The sequence below is a fragment of the Lissotriton helveticus genome, chromosome 7, assembly GCF_964261635.1.
Source record: "Lissotriton helveticus chromosome 7, aLisHel1.1, whole genome shotgun sequence".
Taxonomy (NCBI): Eukaryota; Metazoa; Chordata; class Amphibia; order Caudata; family Salamandridae; genus Lissotriton; species Lissotriton helveticus.
Window position 1 is genome coordinate 1,929,967,592 of NC_136068.1, and position 21,311 is coordinate 1,929,988,902.

The window sequence follows — 21,311 nt, forward strand, 5'->3', positions numbered from 1 at the left end:
TGTTATGCATTCCAGTAATGACACTATACAAGAAAGACTGTGGATAAATGGTGATGAAAATTTAGATTTTATAATATCCATTGTTAGGAAAGCTGAGCTTTCTTGTAGGAGTGCACAACAAGTTAAAAACAAAGACATTTCGATTAGTAGGGAAGTTGTTTCCAAGATTAATCATAAATATGATAATAAAAATAAGGATTTTTCTAAAAAGAAACAAACATTTCCCTCCAAAGGAAATTCTGAAGATCTTAAAAGTAACTTAAAATGTTTTAGATGCAACAGCAAATCACACTTAGCTAATAACAAAAATTGTCCAGGCTTAAAACAAGAATGTTCAAATTGTGGTTTAATAGGGCACTTTACCTCTGCTTGCAGAAGGAACAAAGTCAACCAAAAAGTGAAATGTATTGAATTGAGTGACAATAGTGATGAAGAAGATTTTGCGAATGACTCCAACAACTGTTCTTATGTGCTAAACATAAAAGAATCCACAATTTTGAATGTAAGTGACACAACTATTAAGAAAAAAACGTTGTGTGATATGATTATTGGAGGTGTAAAGATCAACATGTATGCTGCTTCTGGTTCACCTTATTCTATAGTGTGTGAATCTGTATGGAAAAAACTATTTGTGCCAAGATTAAGTAATCACTTAGAGAAGAGTGACATCAATCCTGAAGGATATTCTGGAGGAAGGATTGACATTTTAGGTTTCAGAACCTTAGTGTTCAGATTTAAGAATAGAAAATGTATTGCAAAGTTATATGTCTCAAAGAAGGGTCCTTCAGTGCTTAGCTGGTTTGATTGTGGTAAACTTGACATTGTACTTGATCCTAATAGCCCCAACCCTGTCATGTTGATAGATGAACAGAATGGAATATCTTCTTTGATGTTGAATAAGTTTCCAAATGTTTTTTCAAAAGGCATTGGGAGATTAACCAACTTTAAACATGAAATTCGTTTAAAAGAAAATGCTTGTCCTAAAATACACAAGGCTAGAAATATTCCTTTTGCCGTTAGAGATGAAGTGAAAAGTGAATTGGACACTCTAGTTAAAGCAGGCATAATTGAGAGAATAGAATCATCTGAATGGGTTTCGCCCATAGTTGTTGCCAGACGAGCCAATGGCAAGGTAAGACTTTGCATTGACCTTCGCCATCTCAACAATAATATTATTATTGATCAGTTTCCACTTCCCCGCATTTCAGAGATGCTATCTGTTGTAGGAGGGTCAAAGTTTTTTTCCACAATTGATTTATCTGCAGCGTACCATCAGATTGAGTTAAATGATAAAAGTAAAGACCTGACTGCATTTATTACACCTTTTGGGTGCTTCAGATTCAACAGAATGCCATTTGGTTTAGCGTCTGCAGCAGCAATATTTCAGAGAGTTATGCAAGACATTTTGAAGGAATGCAAAAATGCCATCTGTTTTCAAGATGACATTTTGGTATTCAATGATGACAAAGATAAACACATTGCTGCTTTAGAAGAAGTTTTAGGTGCACTCAATACACATGGCCTTACCATCAAGCATGAGAAATGTAAATTTGGTGTTCATTCTGTAAATTACTTAGGCCATGAACTATGTGAAGATGGAATCAAACCAAAACCTTCGCTTTTAGAAGCCATTGAGTCCGCTCCCCATCCTCGGTCTAAGGATGATGTAAGATCTTTTTTAGGTCTAGTCGAATTCTACGCCAGATATGTGCCTGAATTTTCATGTAGAACATATAATATTAGGCAGTTAATTAAAAACAGAGTTGTTTTTGAGTGGACGAATGAATGTGAGAAAGAGTTTTGTGATGTGAAAAATGCTATTTGTTCCGCGAATGCACTCTCTTGTTTTGATCCTTCTCTGCAAAATATCATTACTACTGATGCCAGCTCGAAGGGTTTGGGTGCTGTGTTTACTCAAAAAACAAATAAAGGAAGAGAGGTTGTGATTGCACATGCTTCCAGAGCACTTACACCGGCTGAGGAAAAATATTCCACAATAGAAAGAGAAACTTTAGCATGCATCTGGGCCTTGGAACATTTCAGAGTTTTTGTTTGGGGTAAAGAATGTGTTCTAAGGAGTGATCACAAACCTTTAGTAAGACTTCTTACTACAGAAGGCATGTTGAGAGCCTCAGCTCGCATTGCACGCATGTCCATGCGTCTACAAGACTTCATTTATAACATACAATATGTACCTGGTAAAGAAAATGTTTCTGCAGATTTCCTATCTAGGATGCCACTACCCATACAAGAAGATTTACATAATGAATGGGATGATTTCCAAATTGCTATGATTCATGATGAAGGTCCTATTTCAATTGATCAAACTTTGTGGGAAAAGAAATTTGAAGACGATAAAGTGTTAAAGAATGTAGCTACTTACATCAATACTGATTGGCCTGATAAGAAATGTTTAGATTCAGAGTTGAAGAGCTTCTGGGAAGTAAGAACAGAGCTTTCATGTTGTAAAGACATCATTAAAAGAGGAGAACGCATTGTTCCACCCATATGTATAAGAAAAGATATAGTTTTACAAAGCCATGAAGGTCATAGTGGTATGGTCAGAACCAAACAACAGGTTAAAAATTTATTTTGGTGGCCAGGTATGGATATGTTCATCGAACGGTTGATCAGAAATTGTGTGGTATGCGCAAATTCTGATAAATCTCTAGTAACTCTTAAGCCAAATATGAGTACACACACCATTCCTGACAATCCATGGGAAACCATTGCGATAGATATTATGGGTCCCATTGGTTATGAATCCAAATATGTCATTGCAGCAATTGACATTTTTTTCCAAATGGCCTATTATCAAAATTGTACAGAAAATAGATACTGACTCTGTGTTAAGTTTCCTAGATAAAGTTTTTATTGAAGAAGGACTACCAATTAGAATTATTTCTGATAATGGCGTACAATTTAGTTCAAAGAAAGCAAATGACTATTTTGCTAGACTTGGCATTACTCATTCCACCACTTCCTTATATAACCCTAGTGGGAATGGAGTAATAGAGAGATTCAATAGAGTCCTCAAGAGTGCCATACAGTTTACTAGTGGTGATGACAAAAAATGGGAAGTTGAAATATTTAAAAAAGTGTGGATGTACAGAACAAATGTGAATACCATGACTGGATATTCTCCTTTTGAAATTATGAGAGGAAGAATTCCCAGAACCACAGTGAATCCATCATGGTTGATCAGTTCTACATCTTCAAAAGTGGATTTGAGCGTAGTTAAAGAAAATCTTATTCGCACTCATTGCCCAAATAAGAAATACTTTGATGAGAAATTTGGTTCAAAAACAGATCCAACAGTAGAAGTCGGTATGTTGGTGAAAGTTAAAAAACCATGGAAAGTCAAAAAAGGAGAGAGTTCGTTCATGGGTCCTTTTGAGGTTATAGAAGTGCTAAAGAATTCAGTGAGATTATCAAACAATAAAGTTTGGAACCTCAGTAGAATTGCCATTCTCAAAGCTGATAAAGATATCTATCATAAAGAACCTATTTCTGAACATTCTGATATGTCATTTTTAGATGAAGAATTAGGTGAGAGTAAAGCTTGTGATGATACAGCTGACACACCTTGTTGTTCAAATAATAGTTACACTGAGCAAAATACAACTACAGAACCTTATTGTCAAGGCAATGATATTAACAATCAAAAAGTTGATATCCAACATGATGTTTTGTTACATTCCATTATTCCTTTTCTTTTATGTTTTCTATGTTTACTGTTTTGCATGGATCTGACACCTGGAATGTATGATGCGTGCCTGCATCTTACATCCTGGGTTCCAGATTCCATGTATTACGGTTAGTAAGAAGATACCTGGATGTTAACTGATGTGCTGTGCTTCAACTGTATTTCCTGACAATAAACCAACGAATTTCATTTACAACTTGTACATCGTGCATTTAATATTGGCGACGAGGACATCTGACGATTTCTGCCACATTTAAAGGAAGCACAGGAGCAGAAATTGGAAGACTTCACGAACCCAGAAAAAAAGGATTGAAAACGAGTCATTTTACCTTCACCAACAGGGCGGTGTTGTGCTATCAAGGGACGTCCTGCTCCGGCGGAGGTGTGACAAAAGAATCAAAAGTTATTGATTTTTATCGTTTAAGCCGATTTATCCTGTAAAGAACTCGAGACCGGGTAAAGCGTCATTGCCTGTGACGGTATTGTCATCACGCGTGAGTGCGCTATTGTGTCATCACGTTCTGCACTGTCACTACGCACTAGTTGCAGCGCCATTCTATGTCTCCATGGTAACTGTCAACACGGAGTTACCGCAGAGGAAGGCTGATTAATGTGCGCAGTTGTGCGTGACAGAAAAAAGGTACTATTTTATATGCAGAAGATCTATTTATTTTAAAAGCGCTGAGAAAGGCTAATTAAAGTGCGCAGTGGTGCGTGACAGGCAAAAAGGTACTATTTTATATGCTGGAAATCTATTTATTTAAAAGCGCTGAGAAAGGCTAATTAATGTGCACAGCTGTGCGCAACAGACTATAGGTACTATTTTTCACGCCGGAAATCTATTCATTCTAAAAACGTTTTGAATTTGTGACAAATTTTACGCAGAGAAAGGAAAATGAAAACCTGCGAGTTCATTCTGATTAACTTATTCAAACCGTGAAAGGGAATCTTGGAGTACAAGTTTGTCATATGACTGCCACCTTGTGGATCTTTATGGTATCCATTTGGAAAAAGTTATTTGTGCTTATTTAAGATTTTAGTTTTGCAAGAAATTCACTAGTTTTACAGTTTATTTACAATTTTATGTTTTATATTTTTTTGGTCTTCCTCTGAAGAACTACAACTTTAAATTAAAACTGGTAATTGGAAGGTTTTGACGTAAAACATGCAATTTGACCCCCCGTCCAAGTTTTTGCAGACGAAAGGAGATCCGCAAATTCCATGGACTAGATGGAAAGAAGAATTTTTTACGTACCTTAAGGCTATGGATGGAGAAAGAATGTCAGCGGAAAGAAAAAAAAATATTTTTTTACATTGTCTTGGGTCAGAAGGACAGCTTGTTTTTAGAACTTTGCCTCCTGTTAGGTCTGGGGGTGACATCAACGTGTATGATGAAGCGGTACAGAGGATAGAAGGTAGATTTAAACCTGTAGCAAGTGTTGCTTTGAATAGGTTTAAATTTTATACTAGGGTGCAGGATGAAAATGAATGTTTTGACGATTTTCTGACTGCTTTACGTGCACTTTCTTTACATTGCAATTTCGGTTTGATAACTGATGAGATGATCAGAGACCAAATTGTTGTGCATGTAAAGAGCAAGAAGGTACAAGAACAGTTATGGATCTTGGGGGATCCGAGTTTAGAGACAGCAATAAGTACAGCTAAAGCTCTGGAACAATCTGATAAGTGGATCAAATCTTTGGATAAGGTTTCTGTTAATACTGTTCCTTCTACTTCTAGCAGTGAGGTTTGCATTGTTAATGCGCAAGGAGCAAGGACTCAAGGTCCTAATAAGTATGATAACAAAGGAAAGCAATTTTATTGTTTCAGATGTGGGAATCCTGATCATATTGCCTCTTTTCCACAGTGTCCTGCTATCAATAGACAATGTAATAAATGCGGACGTAATGGACATTTTTCAAAAATGTGTAAAACTCCTACCAAACCTTTTAAGGATTATAAAAAGCCTTCTTTTACTAGTTCTAAACGCTCTAGTGGGAATGTATCCTATGTTACTGAAGAAGGGAAGGATGATGATTCTTGTCTCAAAGAATCAGGGATTGTAGTCTCTGTACAAACTCCATTTGATATGACACAAACTGATAATTTACCATCTCCAAAAAGTTTGGTGAACATCTTGGGTAAAGTCCTTGAACTCATGGTAGATTCCTGTTCTCCATGGACTATAATCACTCGTGATTATTGTCTGGAATCATTTGGAGACTTGGTAGATTTAAATTCCTTATGCAAACCAGATATCATTGCTTAAAATTTTAGTAAATCAGAAATCAATGTTATGGGTTTTAAGGAGGTTCTCATTACTATAAAAAGTAATTCTGCTATTATCAAGATGTATGTTGCATGGGAAGGTGTGAATGTTTTAGGATGGAGGGATCAAGCGAAATTAGGAATTACCTTGAATCCCAGATTAAAAGATCCAGTGTCTGTCCTTGCTATATCAGATGGGGAATGTGATATTTTATCCATGTCTAAGAGGATTTCAGACTCTTTCCCATATGTTTTTTCTGACAAACTAGGAAAATTGTGTGGTTTTACTCATAGGATTAAAGTCAAACCCAATGCAGTTCCTGTTAAACAAAGATTAAGAGGTGTTCCCATCAGCGTTAGGGAGGAACTTAGGATTATGTTGGATACTATGGTGAAGGATGGCGTCATCGAGGAGGTAGAGTCCTCAGAGTGGGTTTCGCCTATTGTTTTGGCAATTAAACCTGACAAAACTATTAGGTTGTGTGTGGACCTGAGAGCCCTGAACAAGTGTTTGGTTACAGACTGTCACCCGTTACCTAACATCAATGAAATGTTGTGTATGTTGGATGGGGCATGCGTATTTTCTACACTAGATCTCAGATCTGCATTGTAGGAAGGTTGATCCCTGACTATGGTTGCCCCCAACTTTTTGCCTGGTGTTTTGCTGGTTTTCTGACTTAGTTGACCTGAGGCCCTGCTATTCAGGACCTCAGGCCCACTGCTCTCTCTGTAAAATGGATTCCATGTACCTTAGGTACATATCTAAATTGGATACTGAGCCACCTCATCAGTCCCTGTACAGTGTACCTTAGGTACCCAGGGCATAGGTGTACCCAGGGCCTACCAGGGGCTGCAGCATGTATTATGCCACCCCTGGCTGGCCATCCAAATCTGACACAACTGGCTGCACGACAGCTGGGGCAAGGTGGTGTAATCACCCTTTGCTTTAGATATAGTATACCTATATCTAACCCTAAAATGGACACACAGATCTCCTATCAGTCACTCCTATGGCAGGCCTTAACAATCCTGAAGGCAGAGTGCTTGGAATCGTGTGAGATGGTGCTCTGGCATGAGCTGAGCCTGTCTGCGGCTTTCGGGATCTATCCCTTAGCCGTTTCCATGATATCGCATACCATATACTCTTAAGTGCATTATAATCCTCGCGGTTAAATGCCAACTCTGGTATCGCTTTATCAAAACATGTCGAGTAAGGTGTCATACGAATTGGAATACTAACCCCTCGCCAATTCTGGCGACGGGGTTAGCATTCCACCCTTCTAGAGGGACACGACATGCATGTAACCTATAACCCGGTTAAAAGTCAGACAGAGCCTTAGCATCCACAAAATGGATGCTGCCACCGAGACACAAGTCTGCCCTCCTGCTGCTGGGAGTCCTCCCAGAGCAGGAGATAAGGACAAAGGGTTTCCTGCCAGGGGCGGTGCCAGCACCGTCCCAGACAGGGTTTTGTGTATTGTAGGTAGGCAGGGCTTTAGAGGAAGGTGACTGCACGTGGCACCCCGGTGCTCACTGTGCATAGGCTGGCTGGAACCAGTTCCAGGGACACTCCAGACCCTGTGCTGGGGAAAAGCCCGCCAAGGAAGTGGGTGTAACCACCCCCCTCCTGGTCCCACCCATAGGGCAGGACCTAGTCGCGTGCCAGCCCCCTTTTCCCAGATAAAGGTAGAGACTGGCCCCCTTCCAAATCAGATCATCTTTGGAATCAAGATACCACTTTCCACGAAAGGACTTCACGATTTCTTCTTCAAGATTCTCCCTTGTGGCTAAGGAGTAGTCACCCTGCATCCGCAGGCACCATCTAAGAACACTGCGGTCTGCTGCACGTCCTTCCTCCGGAATCCGACTGCCCAGCTCGACGAGAACCGGCTTCCCTGGCACCTCTGACCTCTACCTACATCATCAGTCACGCTGAGATTCGTGGGTGTGACGAGACCTCGAGGGACCGGCCATCTTCAAGACTGCACGACTTCTGAACAGCAAGCCCGCCAAGTGAATTCCTGGTGAGTGCTTTGGGGTCCGAGAAGCCCCCACCCTGAGCAGCTCCAGCACCGAAGAGCAGCCCCCCAGCATCTCCACGATCTGCGTGGGGCCCTTCTGCTTTTTACTGCTCACCGCGTTGTTTGGCTACTAGCCCGCTGGCTTGTGGCCTTCCTGACGACGCCCGACGACATCTCTGCTGCTGGTCTGGTTGCTCCAGACTGGCCCTTGCTTCCCTCCATCGGAGAAGTACCCTGGACCCTCCTGGTCCGCCCAAGACGCCATTTTGAGTCCACCGCGTGGGCTTGAATTAGCCAAGGCTTGTTGCCCAATCCTGGGTGACTTCGACGCCGACAGCTTCATCCTTCGTGGGACAGCTCGCACCTCCATCCTGGTCGCCGACAACGCCTCCTGGTCCGAGAGACTGCAGAGCCCAGCAGCGCCCACTCACCTGACTGCGGTGACTTCGCCCGGTGCCATCCTGGTGCCCACTTAATCACTGGCTAGTGATTCAAGAACTTGGTCCCCTCTGCTTTCAGGTTTTCTTCTTCCTTGATCCAGGCTTGGATCCATCGAACTTTTCTTCACTGGTCGCCTGCCAGCAACTTCTTCCTTCCAGGCTCCTGGTCCGGCAACGAGATCCCCGACGTCTTTTCAGACCTATGCAGCTGCAGCCCCTGGGCTAGGTAACTTCGGCACTTCGGTGTCCCAGCATAGCCTCACTATCCTAGGGTCAGGATCCACTGTCGTTTTCTTCCTACCAGGTCGGGTTCGCCCGTGAACACTAACTTTGCCTTTACTAGCTTACATAGACTTTGTCCCGCATCCCGCGTGAGAGTGCACACTCTGCACCCGAGTCCCCTAGGTCTCCTAGAAGTAATCTAACGATTCCCTAGTCAAGCCCTAGCGATTCCAAAGCCTATTAGTACTGTACTTACCTGCTAGTAATTTCGCATTCCACTTTTAGAATATATGGTTTTTCGTGCCCCTCGGGCATTTGTGTATAACGTGCTAACTTAAGTATTTTCGTAAGAGTTTTGTTGTGTGCTTAGCACCCTGTCCTCATAAAGAGTACAGGGTTGTTGTGATTCTAATAAATACATTGTTTATTTTCATAACACTTGTGTGGTGTCCTTTCACTGGGTGTTCAAGGGGTAATGTGATGGTAAAACAGCGGGCTTAACACGCCCTCTAGAGTCTTAGCCTTAGACTGCTCGTATCCATGCTACTAGGATAGCTGGTCTATAAGGTTGACTTACAACCAATCATCAATAAGGGTTGTTTGGACTGATATATAGTGATCACTAGAATAGTGAGCACTGCACATCAGGCCAACTTCTCACATGCATATCATCAGATCGAACTCACGGAAGACTCTAAGCAATTTACAGCTTTTATCACTCCTCATGGGTTATTTCAGTTTAAGAGAATGCCATTCGGTTTGGCTTCAGCTGCTTCGGTCTTTCAAAGGGCAATGTACCACATATTTAAGGATTTAGGTGTTTTCGTTAAGTGTTTCCAGGATGACATACTTGTTTTTTCTAAAAATGTTGCAGAACATGATGTTCATCTTAATGAAGTGTGTTCCAGGTTGGAGAAGTATGGTTTGACTATTAAGGCCAGTAAGTGCAAGTTTTTTTGCAAAACTGTAGAGTACTTAGGACATTCTCTTTCAGGAGAGGGTGTTGTACCTAAAAAGAACCTTGTGGATGCAATTGTGAAAGCCCCCTCTCCAGATAACAAGGAAAAACTACTCTCGTTTGCGGGATTATGTGAATGCTATAGCAAGTTCATTCAGAATTTTGCTAGCAAAATGGAGCCTCTTAGGGAGTTAACAAGGAGTTCTGCTGAGTTCATTTGGACGGAGAGACAGGAACAGACTTTTAAGCAGATTAAGGAGGAGATTGTTAGTGCACCTACATTAAAATCTTACTGTGTTAATAAGAAATGTATCATTACTGTTGACGCTAGTTTGTATGGCATTGGTGGTGTTTTGAGTCAGTCATCGGGTAAGGATGAATGGTGTGTTGCGTTTTCTTCAAGGACTTTGTCATCTACAGAAAGAAGATACTCCGTTATAGAAAAGGAGCTTCTTGCCTGCATTTGGGCTGTTGAGCACTTCAGGAATTATGTGTGGGGCAATCGGTTTACGCTAAGGACAGATCATAAACCATTGGTAGGGATCCTGTCTCCTGGTGGTGGATGGAATTCTACAGCGCGTATAGCTCGTTTGTCTTCACGTCTTCAAGAATATGACTTTGACATTGTGTATGTTCCTGGTAAGAGGAATGTCACGGCTGACTTTCTGTCGAGATTTCCCTGTGACAATGTTCATAGTGTGGATGACGAAGTTGATGTTGTGGCTTCTATAGGTGATTGTGTTTCTGAGGAATTTCTTACTTTAACCACTTGGCTGCTAAGGCACCTGATGAGCTTCCATTGACTTTCCATTGAAATCAATGGAAAGTCCATGACGAGTTACCCTTGTCATTAGCGCTGAAGTGGTTAAGTGAAGAAGAATGGTTTGCGGAATTAAGTAAGGATCTAGTTTGTCAACAGATTTTTGATTTTGTAAGAAAAGGTTGGCCAGCCAATAGAGGTATCTCAGCTGACTTAGCTTCATATTGTCAGGTGTCATCTGAGATTGAAGAGTTTAGTGGTCTGTTGTTTAAGGCTGGCAAATTGATCTCTCCCCAGTCGCTACAGAAGATTTTGCTACTCTCTCATCAGGGTCATATTGGCATGTCTTCAATGAAACGCCTTATTAGAGAAAACTTCTGGTGGCCTGGCGTTGACAAGATGGTCGACAGGCTAGTAAGGGATTGTTCACACTGTATCAATAGTGATAAAATGCTTCATTTGACTTCTGCCCCCCTCAAGCCTGTGAGTTGACCAAATTTTCCATGGCAGAAGGTGGCATTTGACATATCTGGCCCTTTCAAACAGTTACCTTGCAATGCTCGTTATGCTTTGGTCCTAGTGGATTACCACTCGAAATGGCCTGAGGTGAAGTTTGTTAGCATGGCTTCTTCTCAAGCTGTTGTTCTTTTCTTAAAAGAAGTGTTTGCGAGGGAGGGTTTTCCAGAAACATTTGTTACGGACAATGGTGCTCAACTTATTTCTGCTGATGTTGAGAAGTTTCTAAGCGGTTGTGGTATTAAACATTATACTACGTCCTTGTATGAACCCAGGGAAAATGGCCAGCTTGAACGTTTTAATCGTGTTCTTAAAGATTGTATTAATGGTATGCATTCCTCTGATGATGGGTGGTTGGATGTGGTAAGGAAAAGGTTATGGACATATCGCATTACACCTCACTCTGTTACTGGTGTCAGTCCTTTCAAGCTACTTAAAGGAAGAGAGCCGTCTTCTGATATGTGTCCCTGGTGGATTAAAAAACTTGACAAAAATGATTCTGTTGTGGATCTTGCGTGTGTGGCCAAACGTGTTGAAGACAAACAACGGAAAATGAAGACTTTGTTTGATTCCAGGATGAGATTCAAGGTTAATGATTTTGTGGTGGGGGAATGGGTGCGTATAAAAAAACCTGGTTTTCTTGTTAAAGGTTTTTCTAAGTTCTTCCCTCCCATCAAAGTAGTCAAAGTTTTTAAAAGTAGTGTGGTCACGCAGGATGGTAGAGTGTGGAATGTTCGTAGAGTGGCAAGATGTAGTGATTTAGAAAATGCACATAATTCTCCAACTGCTGTTCCTGGAAATAGCCTAAGTGGACCAAATATTGATTTCTCAAAATGTTCTCAGAGTTTGGTTCAAAATGATTTATCTGTTGCTTCTAGAGTCAAAGTTTGCAATAGACAAAAGAAAGTTCCTAGCAGATATTTGGATTAATATACTTTTGTTTAGGGGTAAGATGCGTTACATTCCTTTATTCCTTTTCTTTTATGTTTTCTATGTTTACTGTTTTGCATGGATCTGACACCTGGAATGTATGATGCGTGCCTGCATCTTACATCCTGGGTTCCAGATTCCATGTATTACGGTTAGTAAGAAGATACCTGGATGTTAACTGATGTGCTGTGCTTCAACTGTATTTCCTGACAATAAACCAACGAATTTCATTTACAACTTGTACATCGTGCATTTAATATGTTTCTCTATCCAAAAGAACAGCTAAGAGACCCAAATGGTTATCAGATTTTGTTGCTTACATATCTGGCAGAGGTTAAATTTTAAATAAAAATTTTTTTTGTTTTTTTTATTTTATAAGGGAGGAAGGTGTGTTATGTATACAACCATACACGCGCTTACACTCACGTTTTCATTCTAGTATCTCGCGCACATTTAACATCATTCTAGTGTTCATTCACTGTGCGCGACTCGCGCGTGTGTTTCCCTTTGAATTCATCACGTGAAATGTTATGACTTAAATATGTATGTCTCGCTACCCATTACAGTTTGTATTTGATATATGGTATGTATTAACTGTTACTGAAGAGTCAGTTACTGCTGATGACTGGAGCCTTCAGTTGTATGCGAGGAGTGCTTCTTTATTTACCAATAAACTCATGTTTAATATCATGATCTCTGTGGATTAATACGCTACAATTTGACGACGAGGGACGGAGCATTTTGGACCTTTTAAAAGAAGCATTTCCAAGCATTTTCCGATCGATTTTGGAATTTATAATTATTTCTACTTCTCAAGATCGTCGGAACGCCTCTTTAATCACAACGAAAACGATTTCCAGTACCTGCTACAGAAGCGACTACGTTCAACCCAAGTCTGGAATCCCTTTTCTCTTCTTTTTACGTGTTGCAGAGCGTCTATGCGGCAGCTTTCCCTTACGCCGATGAAAATCTTCATCCGCTCTACGCTTGAATGAATTTAAGCGGAAGCGAAAACTGCACTTCCTCTAAGACGCTACTCTCCGTACACGGAATCGTAAAGACAAAAGAGGTGACTTCATTTCTACCGTCAGCACCCGTTTACAGTTTCAACGGTGATTCTCAATTTACAGACAAAGAGGCAGGAATTGAATATAAACGCAAAACGAGTGGAAAACTACATTAATTGAAACAGGAAAACGTTCATTTTCCTCTAGGATCGTTGGACTGATTCTTCTACTAACAAGTAACTTTTCATATTTAACTTTGTGTTTTGTTGAAAACAAACATTAATTCGTTTAATTACAGAAGGGGCATATTATAAATACTTTACATAACTTAACTTTCTCTTCCAACAATATGTGTGCTCAGGGTTACACCCTGTCTCCGCCACAAAGTTATTGGACAGCTGGTAGCTCTCCTTGTATGCCCTGGATTGAATGGAAGGCTTATTTCTTAAATTATATTGAGACACTAGATGCAAATGGAAAAATGAAAGCTCCAGAAAAGAAAGGTATTTTTTTACACTGCTTGGGACCAGAAGGATTAAAAGCCTTCAATCAACTACCTACCTCACAAGCAAGTGGTGATATGAATGTCTTTGATAAGGCTATATATGACTTTGATAAATACTGCTCCCCTAAAGTATGCATAGGAATTTCTAGATATAAATTCTTTCAGAGGAAACAGTTAAAGGAGGAATCTGTTGATAATTTTGTTTCTTCTCTTAAAACGTTAGCATTAGATTGCAAATTTGGTAATTTACAAGAGGATCTCATCAGAGATCAGGTTGTTATGCATTCCAGTAATGACACTATACAAGAAAGACTGTGGATAAATGGTGATGAAAATTTAGATTTTATAATATCCATTGTTAGGAAAGCTGAGCTTTCTTGTAGAGTGCACAACAAGTTAAAAACAAAGACATTTCGATTAGTAGGGAAGTTGTTTCCAAGATTAATCATAAATATGATAATAAAAATAAGGATTTTTCTAAAAAGAAACAAACATTTCCCTCCAAAGGAAATTCTGAAGATCTTAAAAGTAACTTAAAATGTTTTAGATGCAACAGCAAATCACACTTAGCTAATAACAAAAATTGTCCAGGCTTAAAACAAGAATGTTCAAATTGTGGTTTAATAGGGCACTTTACCTCTGCTTGCAGAAGGAACAAAGTCAACCAAAAAGTGAAATGTATTGAATTGAGTGACAATAGTGATGAAGAAGATTTTGCGAATGACTCCAACAACTGTTCTTATGTGCTAAACATAAAAGAATCCACAATTTTGAATGTAAGTGACACAACTATTAAGAAAAAAACGTTGTGTGATATGATTATTGGAGGTGTAAAGATCAACATGTATGCTGATTCTGGTTCACCTTATTCTATAGTGTGTGAATCTGTATGGAAAAAACTATTTGTGCCAAGATTAAGTAATCACTTAGAGAAGAGTGACATCAATCCTGAAGGATATTCTGGAGGAAGGATAGACATTTTAGGTTTCAGAACCTTAGTGTTCAGATTTAAGAATAGAAAATGTATTGCAAAGTTATATGTCTCAAAGAAGGGTCCTTCAGTGCTTAGCTGGTTTGATTGTGGTAAACTTGACATTGTACTTGATCCTAATAGCCCCAACCCTGTCATGTTGATAGATGAACAGAATGGAATATCTTCTTTGATGTTGAATAAGTTTCCAAATGTTTTTTCAAAAGGCATTGGGAGATTAACCAACTTTAAACATGAAATTCGTTTAAAAGAAAATGCTTGTCCTAAAATACACAAGGCTAGAAATATTCCTTTTGCCGTTAGAGATGAAGTGAAAAGTGAATTGGACACTCTAGTTAAAGCAGGCATAATTGAGAGAATAGAATCATCTGAATGGGTTTCGCCCATAGTTGTTGCCAGACGAGCCAATGGCAAGGTAAGACTTTGCATTGACCTTCGCCATCTCAACAATAATATTATTATTGATCAGTTTCCACTTCCCCGCATTTCAGAGATGCTATCTGTTGTAGGAGGGTCAAAGTTTTTTTCCACAATTGATTTATCTGCAGCGTACCATCAGATTGAGTTAAATGATAAAAGTAAAGACCTGACTGCATTTATTACACCTTTTGGGTGCTTCAGATTCAACAGAATGCCATTTGGTTTAGCGTCTGCAGCAGCAATATTTCAGAGAGTTATGCAAGACATTTTGAAGGAATGCAAAAATGCCATCTGTTTTCAAGATGACATTTTGGTATTCAATGATGACAAAGATAAACACATTGCTGCTTTAGAAGAAGTTTTAGGTGCACTCAATACACATGGCCTTACCATCAAGCATGAGAAATGTAAATTTGGTGTTCATTCTGTAAATTACTTAGGCCATGAACTATGTGAAGATGGAATCAAACCAAAACCTTCGCTTTTAGAAGCCATTGAGTCCGCTCCCCATCCTCGGTCTAAGGATGATGTAAGATCTTTTTTAGGTCTAGTCGAATTCTACGCCAGATATGTGCCTGAATTTTCATGTAGAACATATAATATTAGGCAGTTAATTAAAAACAGAGTTGTTTTTGAGTGGACGAATGAATGTGAGAAAGAGTTTTGTGATGTGAAAAATGCTATTTGTTCCGCGAATGCACTCTCTTGTTTTGATCCTTCTCTGCAAAATATCATTACTACTGATGCCAGCTCGAAGGGTTTGGGTGCTGTGTTTACTCAAAAAACAAATAAAGGAAGAGAGGTTGTGATTGCACATGCTTCCAGAGCACTTACACCGGCTGAGGAAAAATATTCCACAATAGAAAGAGAAACTTTAGCATGCATCTGGGCCTTGGAACATTTCAGAGTTTTTGTTTGGGGTAAAGAATGTGTTCTAAGGAGTGATCACAAACCTTTAGTAAGACTTCTTACTACAGAAGGCATGTTGAGAGCCTCAGCTCGCATTGCACGCATGTCCATGCGTCTACAAGACTTCATTTATAACATACAATATGTACCTGGTAAAGAAAATGTTTCTGCAGATTTCCTATCTAGGATGCCACTACCCATACAAGAAGATTTACATAATGAATGGGATGATTTCCAAATTGCTATGATTCATGATGAAGGTCCTATTTCAATTGATCAAACTTTGTGGAAAAAGAAATTTGAAGACGATAAAGTGTTAAAGAATGTAGCTACTTACATCAATACTGATTGGCCTGATAAGAAATGTTTAGATTCAGAGTTGAAGAGCTTCTGGGAAGTAAGAACAGAGCTTTCATGTTGTAAAGACATCATTAAAAGAGGAGAACGCATTGTTCCACCCATATGTATAAGAAAAGATATAGTTTTACAAAGCCATGAAGGTCATAGTGGTATGGTCAGAACCAAACAACAGGTTAAAAATTTATTTTGGTGGCCAGGTATGGATATGTTCATCGAACGGTTGATCAGAAATTGTGTGGTATGCGCAAATTCTGATAAATCTCTAGTAACTCTTAAGCCAAATATGAGTACACACACCATTCCTGACAATCCATGGGAAACCATTGCGATAGATATTATGGGTCCCATTGGTTATGAATCCAAATATGTCATTGCAGCAATTGACATTTTTTTCCAAATGGCCTATTATCAAAATTGTACAGAAAATAGATACTGACTCTGTGTTAAGTTTCCTAGATAAAGTTTTTATTGAAGAAGGACTACCAATTAGAATTATTTCTGATAATGGCGTACAATTTAGTTCAAAGAAAGCAAATGACTATTTTGCTAGACTTGGCATTACTCATTCCACCACTTCCTTATATAACCCTAGTGGGAATGGAGTAATAGAGAGATTCAATAGAGTCCTCAAGAGTGCCATACAGTTTACTAGTGGTGATGACAAAAAATGGGAAGTTGAAATATTTAAAAAAGTGTGGATGTACAGAACAAATGTGAATACCATGACTGGATATTCTCCTTTTGAAATTATGAGAGGAAGAATTCCCAGAACCACAGTGAATCCATCATGGTTGATCAGTTCTACATCTTCAAAAGTGGATTTGAGCGTAGTTAAAGAAAATCTTATTCGCACTCATTGCACAAATAAGAAATACTTTGATGAGAAATTTGGTTCAAAAACAGATCCAACAGTAGAAGTCGGTATGTTGGTGAAAGTTAAAAAAACATGGAAAGTCAAAAAAGGAGAGAGTTCGTTCATGGGTCCTTTTGAGGTTATAGAAGTGCTAAAGAATTCAGTGAGATTATCAAACAATAAAGTTTGGAACCTCAGTAGAATTGCCATTCTCAAAGCTGATAAAGATATCTATCATAAAGAACCTATTTCTGAACATTCTGATATGTCATTTTTAGATGAAGAATTAGGTGAGAGTAAAGCTTGTGATGATACAGCTGACACACCTTGTTGTTCAAATAATAGTTACACTGAGCAAAATACAACTACAGAACCTTATTGTCAAGGCAATGATATTAACAATCAAAAAGTTGATATCCAACATGATGTTTTGTTACATTCCATTATTCCTTTTCTTTTATGTTTTCTATGTTTACTGTTTTGCATGGATCTGACACCTGGAATGTATGATGCGTGCCTGCATCTTACATCCTGGGTTCCAGATTCCATGTATTACGGTTAGTAAGAAGATACCTGGATGTTAACTGATGTGCTGTGCTTCAACTGTATTTCCTGACAATAAACCAACGAATTTCATTTACAACTTGTACATCGTGCATTTAATATTGGCGACGAGGACATCTGACGATTTCTGCCACATTTAAAGGAAGCACAGGAGCAGAAATTGGAAGACTTCACGAACCCAGAAAAAAAAGGATTGAAAACGAGTCATTTTACCTTCACCAACAGGGCGGTGTTGTGCTATCAAGGGACGTCCTGCTCCGGCGGAGGTGTGACAAAAGAATCAAAAGTTATTGATTTTTATCGTTTAAGCCGATTTATCCTGTAAAGAACTCGAGACCGGGTAAAGCGTCATTGCCTGTGACGGTATTGTCATCACGCGTGAGTGCGCTATTGTGTCATCACGTTCTGCACTGTCACTACGCACTAGTTGCAGCGCCATTCTATGTCTCCATGGTAACTGTCAACACGGAGTTACCGGAGAGGAAGGCTGATTAATGTGCGCAGTTGTGCGTGACAGAAAAAAGGTACTATTTTATATGCAGAAGATCTATTTATTTTAAAAGCGCTGAGAAAGGCTAATTAAAGTGCGCAGTGGTGCGTGACAGGCAAAAAGGTACTATTTTATATGCTGGAAATCTATTTATTTAAAAGCGCTGAGAAAGGCTAATTAATGTGCACAGCTGTGCGCAACAGACTATAGGTACTATTTTTCACGCCGGAAATCTATTCATTCTAAAAACGTTTTGAATTTGTGACAAATTTTACGCAGAGAAAGGAAAATGAAAACCTGCGAGTTCATTCTGATTAACTTATTCAAACCGTGAAAGGGAATCTTGGAGTACAAGTTTGTCATATGACTGCCACCTTGTGGATCTTTATGGTATCCATTTGGAAAAAGTTATTTGTGCTTATTTAAGATTTTAGTTTTGCAAGAAATTCACTAGTTTTACAGTTTATTTACAATTTTATGTTTTATATTTTTTTGGTCTTCCTCTGAAGAACTACAACTTTAAATTAAAACTGGTAATTGGAAGGTTTTGACGTAAAACATGCAATTTGACCCCCCGTCCAAGTTTTTGCAGACGAAAGGAGATCCGCAAATTCCATGGACTAGATGGAAAGAAGAATTTTTTACGTACCTTAAGGCTATGGATGGAGAAAGAATGTCAGCGGAAAGAAAAAAAAATATTTTTTTACATTGTCTTGGGTCAGAAGGACAGCTTGTTTTTAGAACTTTGCCTCCTGTTAGGTCTGGGGGTGACATCAACGTGTATGATGAAGCGGTACAGAGGATAGAAGGTAGATTTAAACCTGTAACAAGTGTTGCTTTGAATAGGTTTAAATTTTATACTAGGGTGCAGGATGAAAATGAATGTTTTGACGATTTTCTGACTGCTTTACGTGCACTTTCTTTACATTGCAATTTCGGTTTGATAACTGATGAGATGATCAGAGACCAAATTGTTGTGCATGTAAAGAGCAAGAAGGTACAAGAACAGTTATGGATCTTGGGGGATCCGAGTTTAGAGACAGCAATAAGTACAGCTAAAGCTCTGGAACAATCTGATAAGTGGATCAAATCTTTGGATAAGGTTTCTGTTAATACTGTTCCTTCTACTTCTAGCAGTGAGGTTTGCATTGTTAATGCGCAAGGAGCAAGGACTCAAGGTCCTAATAAGTATGATAACAAAGGAAAGCAATTTTATTGTTTCAGATGTGGGAATCCTGATCATATTGCCTCTTTTCCACAGTGTCCTGCTAGCAATAGACAATGTAATAAATGCGGACGTAATGGACATTTTTCAAAAATGTGTAAAACTCCTACCAAACCTTTTAAGGATTATAAAAAGCCTTCTTTTACTAGTTCTAAACGTTCTAGTGGGAATGTATCCTATGTTACTGAAGAAGGGAAGGATGATGATTCTTGTCTCAAAGAATCAGGGATTGTAGTCTCTGTACAAACTCCATTTGATATGACACAAACTGATAATTTACCATCTCCAAAAAGTTTGGTGAACATCTTGGGTAAAGTCCTTGAACTCATGGTAGATTCCTGTTCTCCATGGACTATAATCACTCGTGATTATTGTCTGGAATCATTTGGAGACTTGGTAGATTTAAATTCCTTATGCAAACCAGATATCATTGCTTAAAATTTTAGTAAATCAGAAATCAATGTTATGGGTTTTAAGGAGGTTCTCATTACTATAAAAAGTAATTCTGCTATTATCAAGATGTATGTTGCATGGGAAGGTGTGAATGTTTTAGGATGGAGGGATCAAGCGAAATTAGGAATTACCTTGAATCCCAGATTAAAAGATCCAGTGTCTGTCCTTGCTATATCAGATGGGGAATGTGATATTTTATCCATGTCTAAGAGGATTTCAGACTCTTTCCCATATGTTTTTTCTGACAAACTAGGAAAATTGTGTGGTTTTACTCATAGGATTAAAGTCAAACCCAATGCAGTTCCTGTTGAACAAAGATTAAGAGGTGTTCCCATCAGCGTTAGGGAGGAACTTAGGATTATGTTGGATACTATGGTGAAGGATGGCGTCATCGAGGAGGTAGAGTCCTCAGAGTGGGTTTCGCCTATTGTTTTGGCAATTAAACCTGACAAAACTATTAGGTTGTGTGTGGACCTGAGAGCCCTGAACAAGTGTTTGGTTACAGACTGTCACCCGTTACCTAACATCAATGAAATGTTGTGTATGTTGGATGGGGCATGCGTATTTTCTACACTAGATCTCAGATCTGCATATCATCAGATCGAACTCACGGAAGACTCTAAGCAATTTACAGCTTTTATCACTCCTCATGGGTTATTTCAGTTTAAGAGAATGCCATTCGGTTTGGCTTCAGCTGCTTCGGTCTTTCAAAGGGCAATGTACCACATATTTAAGGATTTAGGTGTTTTCGTTAAGTGTTTCCAGGATGACATACTTGTTTTTTCTAAAAATGTTGCAGAACATGATGTTCATCTTAATGAAGTGTGTTCCAGGTTGGAGAAGTATGGTTTGACTATTAAGGCCAGTAAGTGCAAGTTTTTTTGCAAAACTGTAGAGTACTTAGGACATTCTCTTTCAGGAGAGGGTGTTGTACCTAAAAAGAACCTTGTGGATGCAATTGTGAAAGCCCCCTCTCCAGATAACAAGGAAAAACTACTCTTGTTTGCGGGATTATGTGAATGCTATAGCAAGTTCATTCAGAATTTTGCTAGCAAAATGGAGCCTCTTAGGGAGTTAACAAGGAGTTCTGCTGAGTTCATTTGGACGGAGAGACAGGAACAGGCTTTTAAGCAGATTAAGGAGGAGATTGTTAGTGCACCTACATTAAAATCTTACTGTGTTAATAAGAAATGTATCATTACTGTTGACGCTAGTTTGTATGGCATTGGTGGTGTTTTGAGTCAGTCATCGGGTAAGGATGAATGGTGTGTTGCGTTTTCTTCAAGGACTTTGTCATCTACAGAAAGAAGATACTCCGTTATAGAAAAGGAGCTTCTTGCCTGCATTTGGGCTGTTGAGCACTTCAGGAATTATGTGTGGGGCAATCGGTTTACGCTAAGGACAGATCATAAACCATTGGTAGGGATCCTGTCTCCTGGTGGTGGATGGAATTCTACAGCGCGTATAGCTCGTTTGTCTTCACGTCTTCAAGAATATGACTTTGACATTGTGTATGTTCCTGGTAAGAGGAATGTCACGGCTGACTTTCTGTCGAGATTTCCCTGTGACAATGTTCATAGTGTGGATGACGAAGTTGATGTTGTGGCTTCTATAGGTGATTGTGTTTCTGAGGAATTTCTTACTTTAAGTGAAGAAGAATGGTTTGCGGAATTAAGTAAGGATCTAGTTTGTCAACAGATTTTTGATTTTGTA

The 21,311-nt window shown here is 39.2% G+C and overlaps 1 protein-coding gene across 1 annotated transcript in view; it reads right to left on the reverse strand.

Moving 5' to 3' along the window:
* LOC144770918 (uncharacterized) overlaps window positions 1–21,311 on the reverse strand; it is a 124,655-nt gene that overhangs the window by 101,025 nt on the left and 2,319 nt on the right. The gene's annotated exons all lie outside the window — the stretch shown is intronic.